The 10442-nt window shown below is 44.3% G+C and overlaps 1 non-coding gene across 1 annotated transcript; it reads left to right on the plus strand.

The window, feature by feature from the left end:
* Positions 1-6573: 6573 nt before the first annotated feature.
* trnan-guu (transfer RNA asparagine (anticodon GUU)) lies at positions 6574-6647 on the plus strand. The gene has a single exon. It is a non-coding gene; the product is annotated as a tRNA-Asn (tRNA).
* Positions 6648-10442: the final 3795 nt, after the last annotated feature.

Raw genomic sequence — 10442 nt, forward strand, 5'->3', positions numbered from 1 at the left:
ATAATGTCATTGACTATAATGATGCAGCAATAAAATGGTATATCGGTCCCTGGTTGTCGAGTGCTCAGGAGTCCATGCTCTCAACGTTGTGTCCTGGGTTCAATTCCCACCCTCGGAAGTTGTACTTTTAGTTCAAAACCTTATAAAAAAAAAGAGATCATTTATTTTACAGATCTGTATGCAAATCATGTATAAAAAATAAGAATCATTGACTTGAACATCATTAATTAATACATAAATTAATTTGTAAATATTTTACCATTTATTTTGCCATGAGCCTGTGAGGAACTTTTATTCCGATCTCATTGGGTTTAATTGTGGTACAAATGACGAACCGGGTGCTGGGTTAAGGAAAGGTTTACGTAGTGTAGCCATTATCATGTTCACGTCCCACATGAAATGTACCTGGTTTGAGCCTGGGCGCGTGCTTTATTTTAGAATATATTTGCTGTGAAATACATTGAACAAAAGTAGCCCCAGGTTCCGTGTCTTATGAGCAATGAACATTTTAAACCAATCTCCTAAAATACAGGGTGAGTAAAGTCAGATTTATGGATTGAGTCGGCACAACTAGAGCTTTCTGATCCAGAGGATTCGGGGGGTGCGTTAATTTGGGAGTTTGAAAAGAACCTTTTTGACTTGTGCAGCTTCGGTCAGAGAAATGTTTGTGAAAAGATTTTTTCACAAAAAGAGACTCAGAATTACACCTTCTGGCTTAACACTTCTCTCTGGGCACTAAGTTTAGCAGGGGTTTCTGTACTGTAGTGGTCATTGCGTTTGTCTCAGACACGAAAGGTCCCAGGTTCGAGCCGGGATCAAAACATTATTTTAGCATATAATTGCTGTGAAATAAATTGAAAAAAGTACTCCAGGTTCCTTGTCTTCTGAGCAATGAACATTTTAAACCAATTTAAAAAATTCAGAGTGTGTTAAGTCAGATAGGGTGTAAAATATCATCTATGATGAAAGCTCCTGAAATTCTTCCAGTTCAGTTATTGAAGTATTGACTGTAAGTCTGCTAAACAATTCGGGTGGGAATATTAGCCCAAAAATTCCGGTTGGAGGCTTCCCGCGGACAATTCCTTTCCGATCGGTGATGTTTTAATCACCCCGCCTCCCACAGAGTTTAATTAATTGCATGTAATTATTTGAAAAAAGTTTGAATTAAAAAGTTACTTTCCGAACTCGGGCTCCCTCTGTGAATGCCTAACCACTAAACGAGCAGGATACGCATTAAATAATTTAATTCCAGACGTAATATTTTCTTTGCTGTTTCACAATAACCAGACCTATGCTCCAAAATCTGTCTCACCGTTTCCCCGGTGTCAGTCAGAGAAGCACATGGGACTGAATCAGTGACTTTGCTTTTTCGTCCTGTCTTCTGAAGCGCCGCACGGTCCCACTCCGACAGTCAATGAACTGTTGGGACATTAGTGTATCCAGGCTTTGGGTGGCCACCCCGAGCGCAGCAGAGGGGTTTCTGCATTAGTTCTGCGTGGGGACAGTATTTCCCCTTCTCTCTTCCTCTTGTCTGTATCCCTCTGCTTTGTTTTCTGTATTTATTCCCCGGCCTTATTTTACGTGTTTAATGGGGAAGAAAAGATGAAGTGTGCGACACTCTGGAACAATTTCTCTCACTCAAATATATCTATTTAGTGAAGTGAAATAAAGAGCAATTAAAGAATAAGGGAGAAGCCACTGTCGCCCTTTTGACAGGAGAATAAACTCGCCCATGGCTGTTCATCCACAGCAAGTTTAAACATAATCTTCCTGCACGGGATCCTTTCACGTGGAAAGCAAACGTGATAACGGCTCCACTGCGGAAACCGCTCTGACCAGAAGTACAGCAGAGGGCAGCTGACCAGTGAATGCCTTCTGTGCTGATCGGGAATGTGTTGGCTCACCTGAAACAACTTCTGTCCCTCACTGACAGCTGTCAATCCTTCTCCTCCGCTGCCCTTTACACAAACATGTCACTGATCCCCACCCACCACCCCACATCCCCATCGTGTTATTTTCCATGTTAGCACAGTGGGGCCGCAGAGGCACCGACTCTCTCCCCGCGGTTAGTGAACTCAATCAGTCTGTAAAATTAAAGGGGAACAAGTGTCCCGCAAAGGGCAGGGGAAGGAAGAGAGTCTGTAACCTGGGTTTAATTGTTTGTCAAAGGCTACCCGTCCTGTTGTGTATTACCAGCAGTATCCTACTTTCACAGGTGGAGATACCGGGGCTGGACCATGCTCCTAAAATACAATGAGGTCGGGATAAAAGTTCCTCACGTACTCAGGGCAAAATAAATGATTGAAGTTCTACATTGGATTAATTAATGATGTTTGAATCAATGAATCTTTTTTACCACATTCGATGCATGCAACTCTTTCTTATAAGGTTTTAATTTTGATGGAAGTGCAATTTCCCTGGCCGGAAATCGACCCAGGGCCGCGGTGGTGAGAGCGCCGAATCCTAATCACTGGACCACCAGGGAACGCTGCATTGCTGCATCGCTGCATCGTAATGCTTGGTGTCATTATTGTCCTTTTCCATCCACTTGTTTCACACCGAAACACATTGTAACCGTGATCTGAATTTAACGCCAAGTGATTCTTTGAAATCACCTTTAAATGATTGGGTAAAACCACTCCTTATACCACCGAAAAAAAGCTTCGATTCCAGGTCAGGGCGGTAACTTCTGTAACAGCTTTTTTAAATTCATAAAATAATAATTCATTTAATCATCGTTAAATAACCGATAACCTTTTTCAGGATGAAATAAATAATAATATACTTACTGAGGGACAGTAGTATCTTTAATCATTCATTTTCTCTTTACATGTGATGAATTTTTATCCCTATCTCATTTACATGCTGTATGAGAAATTGTAAGTGTTTATGACTCAGTTGTAAAACCATTGATTGTGTGTGTGTCTATTCTTGATAGGAGGAGCACTTGAGACCGAAGTTCCAGTTCGATATATGTATCAATAGAATAAATTTTCACCAGTTCCTTTAAACTCAATAACATAATTTATTTTGATTGGACTGGATGGAGGAACATGATCCATGTAAAAAATTGTTATCATTTTACTTGTGCTGAATGCTCATAAAAGTATTGGAGTGGGAACTCACTGGATAACAGCAAAGCTTGCAATGTTTGCGGAATATATTCGTGCAGCCAAAATGCACAATGACAACCCGGAACTGTGCGGCATCGAATCCTCGGGGAAAAACATTAAAAGGCTTCGCCCGGAGATGGGTTTGGATTACCCACCTTTCAGTTACCAGCCGAATGCGCTAAACCATTGCACCACAGATACACACTGCAAGACATGCAAAACCAGGGTGTCAGTCAGTTAAAGCTTCAGATTGCTCCGACCGGGATGGAACTTATCCACTCTCAGTTGTACTTTTCCCAAGTAAAGGGTGGGACATTCATTGTGGATGTGTGGAAGCAGTCTGGTCCCACACACTACAGACACTTCCATGTCACCACCAACCAGCTCTCCCACAACCGGTGTGATCGACCTTCCAGCCTTCCGGTGCCTTGTCTGTGACGAAGTATGTTTCAAAAGTTTTGGCATAGTTGGTTCCATGGTGTAATGGTGAGCCCTCTTGACTTTAAATCTAGTGATCTGAGTTTAAATCTCAGTAAAACCTAAATTCTTGTTGTCCCAGCTGCTGAAAATTTGGGACAAACAAGTGAAAGACACCTGGTGCTGGTGGGCAGTTTTGTTGCCTTTTTCATTGATGCTTGATCTACAAGTCTAGTTGTCAAATTGTGTGCTCAACCGTCAGTTATCTGCTACAAATCAGCGGAAAACAAATACTTTGTTGTCTAATGCTGCCTTTGCCTGCACAATGTGTGCTGAGATTATCTGTGCAATATGCATTCCGCAGGATGAATAAAAGCAATGCTTTTTGAAATGCAGGCACTGCATGTTTTGCACTCGACAAAACGTTGCATTTTCTTTTCATTAATTTTACATTAATGCATTGCAATGCCAACGCACTTTTTACGTGGCAAGATCGATAATTAGCAGAGCAGAATGAAGAGATCGCAAAGTTTCTGTTTAAAGAATGGACTCAGTCGAGAATATTTTGTGGATTTTATTTTTCTGAGGCTATTTTCCCTGTGCTGGGGACACCCTGCGCAGATATGTGAAAAAGCTGGTTTTGTTAAAACTCCAGAGACCGCATGGCAGTGAGCTGGGACAAAAGAGCTGTCAGTCATCCATTGACAAAAGAGCTGTCGGCCAGGAAGGGGGGCCACTGACAAAGCCACTCTAATTTGTAAAAGCACTTCTCACCTCCATCTCAGAAGGAGACACAGAACAATGAACCCACCAGCCTGGCCAGCCAAGGAGGAGCTGGGTCTTTCCCAACACAAAGACTCAGAGATGTCCAGACTAAGGGCCATCAGCCCAATGCATGGGTGGGACGGCCCATCACTGACTAAGTACCCGTGCTTAGAAACAAAGGGGTTTTAAAGATTGGCAGGAAAGATAGGGGTAGCAAGACTCCCAGAAAGACAGGGTCCTTTCCACTTTATTTTTAGCTTGGAGCTTGGTGTGAAGCTTGGAGCTTGCAGCTTGCAACTTGTGTCTAGAGAGAGCCCCCTCTCCCTCTTGCTCTCGCTCCACCGATCGATGTACAGAGGAAGGGGCCGCAGTACTGCAGAAGAAGCCACCGAGACTGAAGACCAGGCAGTGACTTCCCACAGCTGAGCTGAGCAAGGAAACGGGCTGCGTGTGGTGGTGAACATGGTCGCGAGTGTCCCAAGCCAGTAACCAGATATCCCAGGCCAGCTGGGTAAGGGCTCAGGGTTTTCTCAGAAGTGAAGCTTTTCAGGGCTATTCTGGGGAGGGTAATTCATTGGTAGGGGTGGGGTTAGAATCCACCAGGGAATTACTGCGTGTTACTAGGTTCATTTCTGTACTGTATGTATGTTGTTTGTAACCGGGATTTTATTCTCCATAGAGACATTTCGTTTAGCAGTGCATGTTTTAGCCAGTGTATGTTACACCAAATAAATATACTATGATTTATCACCGAAGCATCCCTTTCCGTGACTCATTTAATTTACACTCAGAATAATAATTCCCAGATCTAGAACTTTTGTAAGGTGGGGGTGATTCAAACCGTCCGTCTGGCAATTGAGCGAGGATCACAAACACTTACAATATTTACTAAAGGATATACTTGCTTTGAAGGCAGTTCAGAGAAGGTTCACTGGGTTGACTCCGGAGATGAGTGGTTGACTTATGAGAAAATGTTGAGTAGGTTGGGCCTCTACTCATTGGAATTCAGAAGAATGAGATGTGATCTTATCGAATCGTATAAGGTAATGAGGGAGCTTGATAAGGTGGATGCAGAGAGGATGGTTCCACTGATAGGGGAGACGAGAACTAGGGAGCATAATCTCAGAATAAAGGGCCGCCCATTTAAATCTGTGATGAGGAGGAATTTCTTCTCTCAGAGGGTTGTAAATCTTCCGAACTCACTGCCTTAGAGAGCTGAGAAAGCCACGACATTAAATAAATTTAAGACAGAGATAGCTTCTTAACTGATAAGGGAATAAGGCTTATGGGGAACGGGCAGGGATGTGGACTTGAGTCCATGATCGGATCAGCCATGATCATATTAAATGGTGGAGCAGGCTCGAGGGGCCATATGGCCTACTACTGCTCCTAGTTCTTAAGTTCTTATGTTCTGAATAGCGACATTCAAAAAAATGCTTTGATCATGGTTACACCTTATCTTCACGTTTGTCAAACAGTTGGCTCGTTGGTCTCGGGCTATGATTCTCCTTTTGGAGTTGTTCATTGAAATTTACGAGGGGTCCCAGAGGAGCCCTGATATTGCTCGCAAATTTTGAAATTGCATCGAACTTTTGCAAAGAAGGACTTCCATTTCTGCAGTGCCTTACAGGAACACATGTCACCCCAAAGCGCTTTAAGGCCGTTAAGTTATGTTTGAAGTGTTGTAGTTTGGCAAAAGCTGTGCCCAGATCACCAAACATGAATCTCAAATCTTTGCAAAGGAGTTTGGTGCAAATAATCAGGCGTCTCAGGGACTTGGACTTTCTTTGAATAAGTTCTGCTTGTTCCCGCATTCAAGCTTGAAACAGCAACTGGGCTTCCATCTCACGGGAGGTTTGGGGTTGATGTACGTCGCTTTCAATCTTTGAAATTGCACCAAGCAAAGAAACGGTGAATCCAACTGTCCCTGTTAGCATTTAGTTCCTGTTTAATCACAGGAATATCCGCAGTCAGGAGCTGAAAAGGAATTCAAACCGAACACTGGCTTCGGGACAATCAGAATACTTTGTCACAGACAAGGCACCGGAAGGCTGGAAGGTAGATCACACCGGTTGTGGGAGAGCTGGTTGGCGGTGACATGGAAATGTCTGCAGTGTGCGGGACCAGACTGTTTCCACACATCCACAATGAATGTCCCTCCATTTATTTGTGAAAAGTACCACTGAGAGTGGACAAGTTCCACACCGCTCAGAGCAATCAGAAGCTTTAACTGTCTGACACCCTTGTTTGGGATGCCTTGAACCTTATACTTCCATCAGTCTCTGTGGCGCAATGGGTTAGCGCGTTCGGCTGTTAACCGAAAGGTTGGTGGTTCGAGCCCAACCAAGGACGAAGTGTTTAACTGTTTTTCCCCGAGTATTCGGTGTCGCACAGTCCCAGGTTGTCATTGTGCGTTTTGGCTGCACGGATCTATTCCGCAAATGTTGCCAGCAGTGCTGTTATGCAGTTAGTTCCCACTCCAATATTTTATGAGCATTCAGTTCAAGTAAAACGATAACAATTTTTTACATGGATCATGTTCCTCCATCCAGCCCACTCGAAATAAATTATGTTATTGGGTTTAAAGAAACTGGTGGAAATTGATTCTATTGAAACATGTATAGAACTGGAACTACGGTCTCAAGTGCTCCTCCTATCAAGAATAGACACACACACAATCAATGCTTTTACAACTGGGTCATAAACACTTACAATTTTAAATCATTCTCATACAGCGTGTAAATGAGATAGGGATAAAACTTCATCACATGTAAAAAGAACATGAATGATTGAAGACACTACTGTCCCTCAGTAATTATATTATTATTTATTTCATTCTGAAGAAGATTATCGGCTAATTAACGGTGATGAAAAGAATTCTTACTTTTGCACGTTGGCTGCATGTCGTCAATTTTATTAGGTTTTGAATTTAAAAATGGTGTTACAAAATTTATCGCCGAGACCTGGAATCAAAGCTGTTTTTCGGTGGCATAAGAAGTGGTTTTCCCCAATCATTTAAAGATGATTTCAAAGAATCACGTGGCGTTAAATTCACATCACGGTTACGGTTTGTTTCGGTGTGAAACAAGTGGATAAAAAAGGACAATAATGTTAAATAAAGAGTAAAGCTACCACTACACAGTCACATCAAAGCCTCCCAGGGCAGGTACAGTACGCGTTAGACACAGCGTAAAGCTTCCTCTACATTGTCCCATCAAACTCTCCCAGGACAGGTACAGCACGTGTTAGATACAGAGTAATGCTCCCTCGACACGATCCCATCAAACCCTCTCAGGACAGATACAGCCCGTGTTAGATACATAGCAAAACTCACTCTACACTGTCCCATCAAGCTCACCCAGGGCAGGTACAGTACGCGTTAGATACAGAGTAATGCTCCCTCTGCACTGACCCATCAACACTCCCATGGCTGGTACAGAACGGGTTAGATACACAGTAAAGCTCCCTCAACACTGTCCCATGAAACTCTCCAAGGGCAGGTACAGCATGGGCTAAATACAGAGTTCAGATTCTTCTAAACTGTCCCATCAAAAGCCCCTTGGGCAGATGCACCACGGGGTTAGATACAGAGGAAAGCTCCCTCTACATTGTCCCATCAAACTCTCAGGGCATGTACAGCACAAATTAGTTACAACATAAATCTCCCGCGACACAGCCCCATCAAACTCTTCCAGGGCAGGTGCATGGTGCATATGCAATAGCTCAGCAGGCTTACTACCGTGAACTCAATCAGGTGCATCCTGACCGAAATTTTCTAGCTCTCGAACAAAGGATTAAACATGGAGGCTTTCTTTATATACAAGAGTTGCATGTGTGTTCCTGTGGCCCAATGATCTTCGACGGTTGGTCCCCCTGGTGGCAGGTAAACCCGGGCATACATACATTACAGTGCAGCACGTGTTTAAATCTCCCTCTACACTATCCCATCAAACCCTCCCAGGGCAGGCACAGCACAGGATAGATACAGAGCAAAGCTCCCACTATACTGTCCCATCAAACCCGTCAGGGCAGGTACAGTACGGATTAGATACAGATCAATGCCCCCTCTACATTGTCTCATCAAAGACTCAGAGGGCAGGTACAGACTAAAGCTTCCTCTACACTGTCCCATCAAACTCTCCCAGGACAGGTACAGCACGTGTTAGATACAGAGTAATGCTCCCTCCACACTATCCCATCAAACCCTCTCAGGACAGATACAGCCCGTGTTAGATACATAGCAAAACTCACTCTACACTGTCCCATCAAGCTCACCCAGGGCAGGTACAGTACGCGTTAGATACAGAGTAATGCTCCCTCTGCACTGACCCATCAACACTCCCAGGGCTGGTACAGAACGGGTTAGATACACAGTAAAGCTCCCTCAACACTGTCCCATGAAACTCTCCAAGGGCAGGTACAGCATGGGCTAAATACAGAGTAAAGATTCTTCTAAACTGTCCCATCAAAAGCCCCTTGGGCAGATGCACCACGGGGTTAGATACAGAGGAAAGCTCCCTCTACATTGTCCCATCAAACTCTCAGGGCATGTACAGCACAAATTAGTTACAGCATAAATCTCCCGCGACACAGCCCCATCAAACTCTTCCAGGGCAGGTGCATGGTGCATATGCAATAGCTCAGCAGGCTTACTACCGTGAACTCAATCAGGTGCATCCTGACCGAAATTTTCTAGCTCTCGAACAAAGGATTAAACATGGAGGCTTTCTTTATATACAAGAGTTGCATGTGTGTGCCTGTGGCCCAATGACCTTCGACGGTTGGTCCCCCTGGTGGCAGGTAAACCCGGGCATATATACATTACAGTGCAGCACGTGTTTAAATCTCCCTCTACACTATCCCATCAAACCCTCCCAGGGCAGGCACAGCACAGGATAGATACAGAGCAAAGCTCCCACTATACTGTCCCATCAAACCCGTCAGGGCAGGTACAGTACGGATTAGATACAGATCAATGCCCCCTCTACATTGTCTCATAAAAGACTCAGAGGGCAGGTACAGACTAAAGCTTCCTCTACACTGTCACATCAAACCCTCCCAGGGCAGGTACAGTATGGGTTATATACAGAGTAAAGCTCCCCCTATATTGTCCCATCAAAGACTCACAGAGCAGATACAGCCCATCTAAGATATACAGTAAACCTTCCTCTAGTCTGTCCCATCAAACCTTCCCAGGGCAAGTACAGCACGCGGTTAGATACAGAGTAAAGCTCCCTCTACACTGTCCCATCAATCTCTCCCAGGACAGGTACAGCACGGGGTTAGATACAGAGTAAAGCTCCCTCTACACTGTCCCATCAATCTCTCCCAGGGCAGGTACAGCACGGGTTAGATACTGAGTAAAGCTCCCTCTACACTGTCCCATCAATCTCTCCCAGGACAGGTACAGCACGGGGTTAGATACAGAGTAAAGCTCCTTCTACACTGTCCCATCAATCTCTCCCAGGGCAGGTACAGCACGGGTTACATACAGAGTAAAGCTCCCTCTACACTGTCCCATCAATCTCTCCCAGGGCTGGTACAGCACGGGTTAGATACAGAGTAAAGCTCCCTCTACACTTTCCCATCAATCTCTCCCAGGGCTGGTACAGCATGGGTTATGTTAGCACAAATTTTTTTCTGGAAGAATCACTCGACATTCGGGGTCGGTACCAATCCCAAAATGTCCTTTATTACACTGGCGGGGAGAGAGCCTCTGGTCCAACTCCAGGCATTCCACTCCACCGAACAAAGAAATTCATCGATATTTATATGTTTTACAACAGTTCATTACAATTGCTTAGCCCATGTCAGCTGGACACAATCCAATCATAACGACTATAAATTACAAATCGATTCCACTGGGACAATGGAATTGGCCCCCAGGCACCAGGGGACTGTGTGATCACCTCATGTTTTAGCTGGGGCTTATTCATGGCCTCGTGAGATTCTCCAGATCCCCTTATCTCTACTGTCCTTGGGTTCTGTCTGCACCTAACCTCCTTATCCTTACACAGTCACAGGAATTTCTTTGTTCAGTATTCTGCTGGGACATCTTGTCAGTGGTTTGTTGATTAAGGATGTTCTGCTGAGCTCGCTCTTTCCAGTGTTCCTGTACATGGAACTGCAGTGTCATCAGCCACCCAA

The sequence above is a fragment of the Pristiophorus japonicus genome, unplaced genomic scaffold (assembly GCF_044704955.1).
Source record: "Pristiophorus japonicus isolate sPriJap1 unplaced genomic scaffold, sPriJap1.hap1 HAP1_SCAFFOLD_130, whole genome shotgun sequence".
In the NCBI taxonomy this organism is placed as follows: Eukaryota; Metazoa; Chordata; class Chondrichthyes; family Pristiophoridae; genus Pristiophorus; species Pristiophorus japonicus.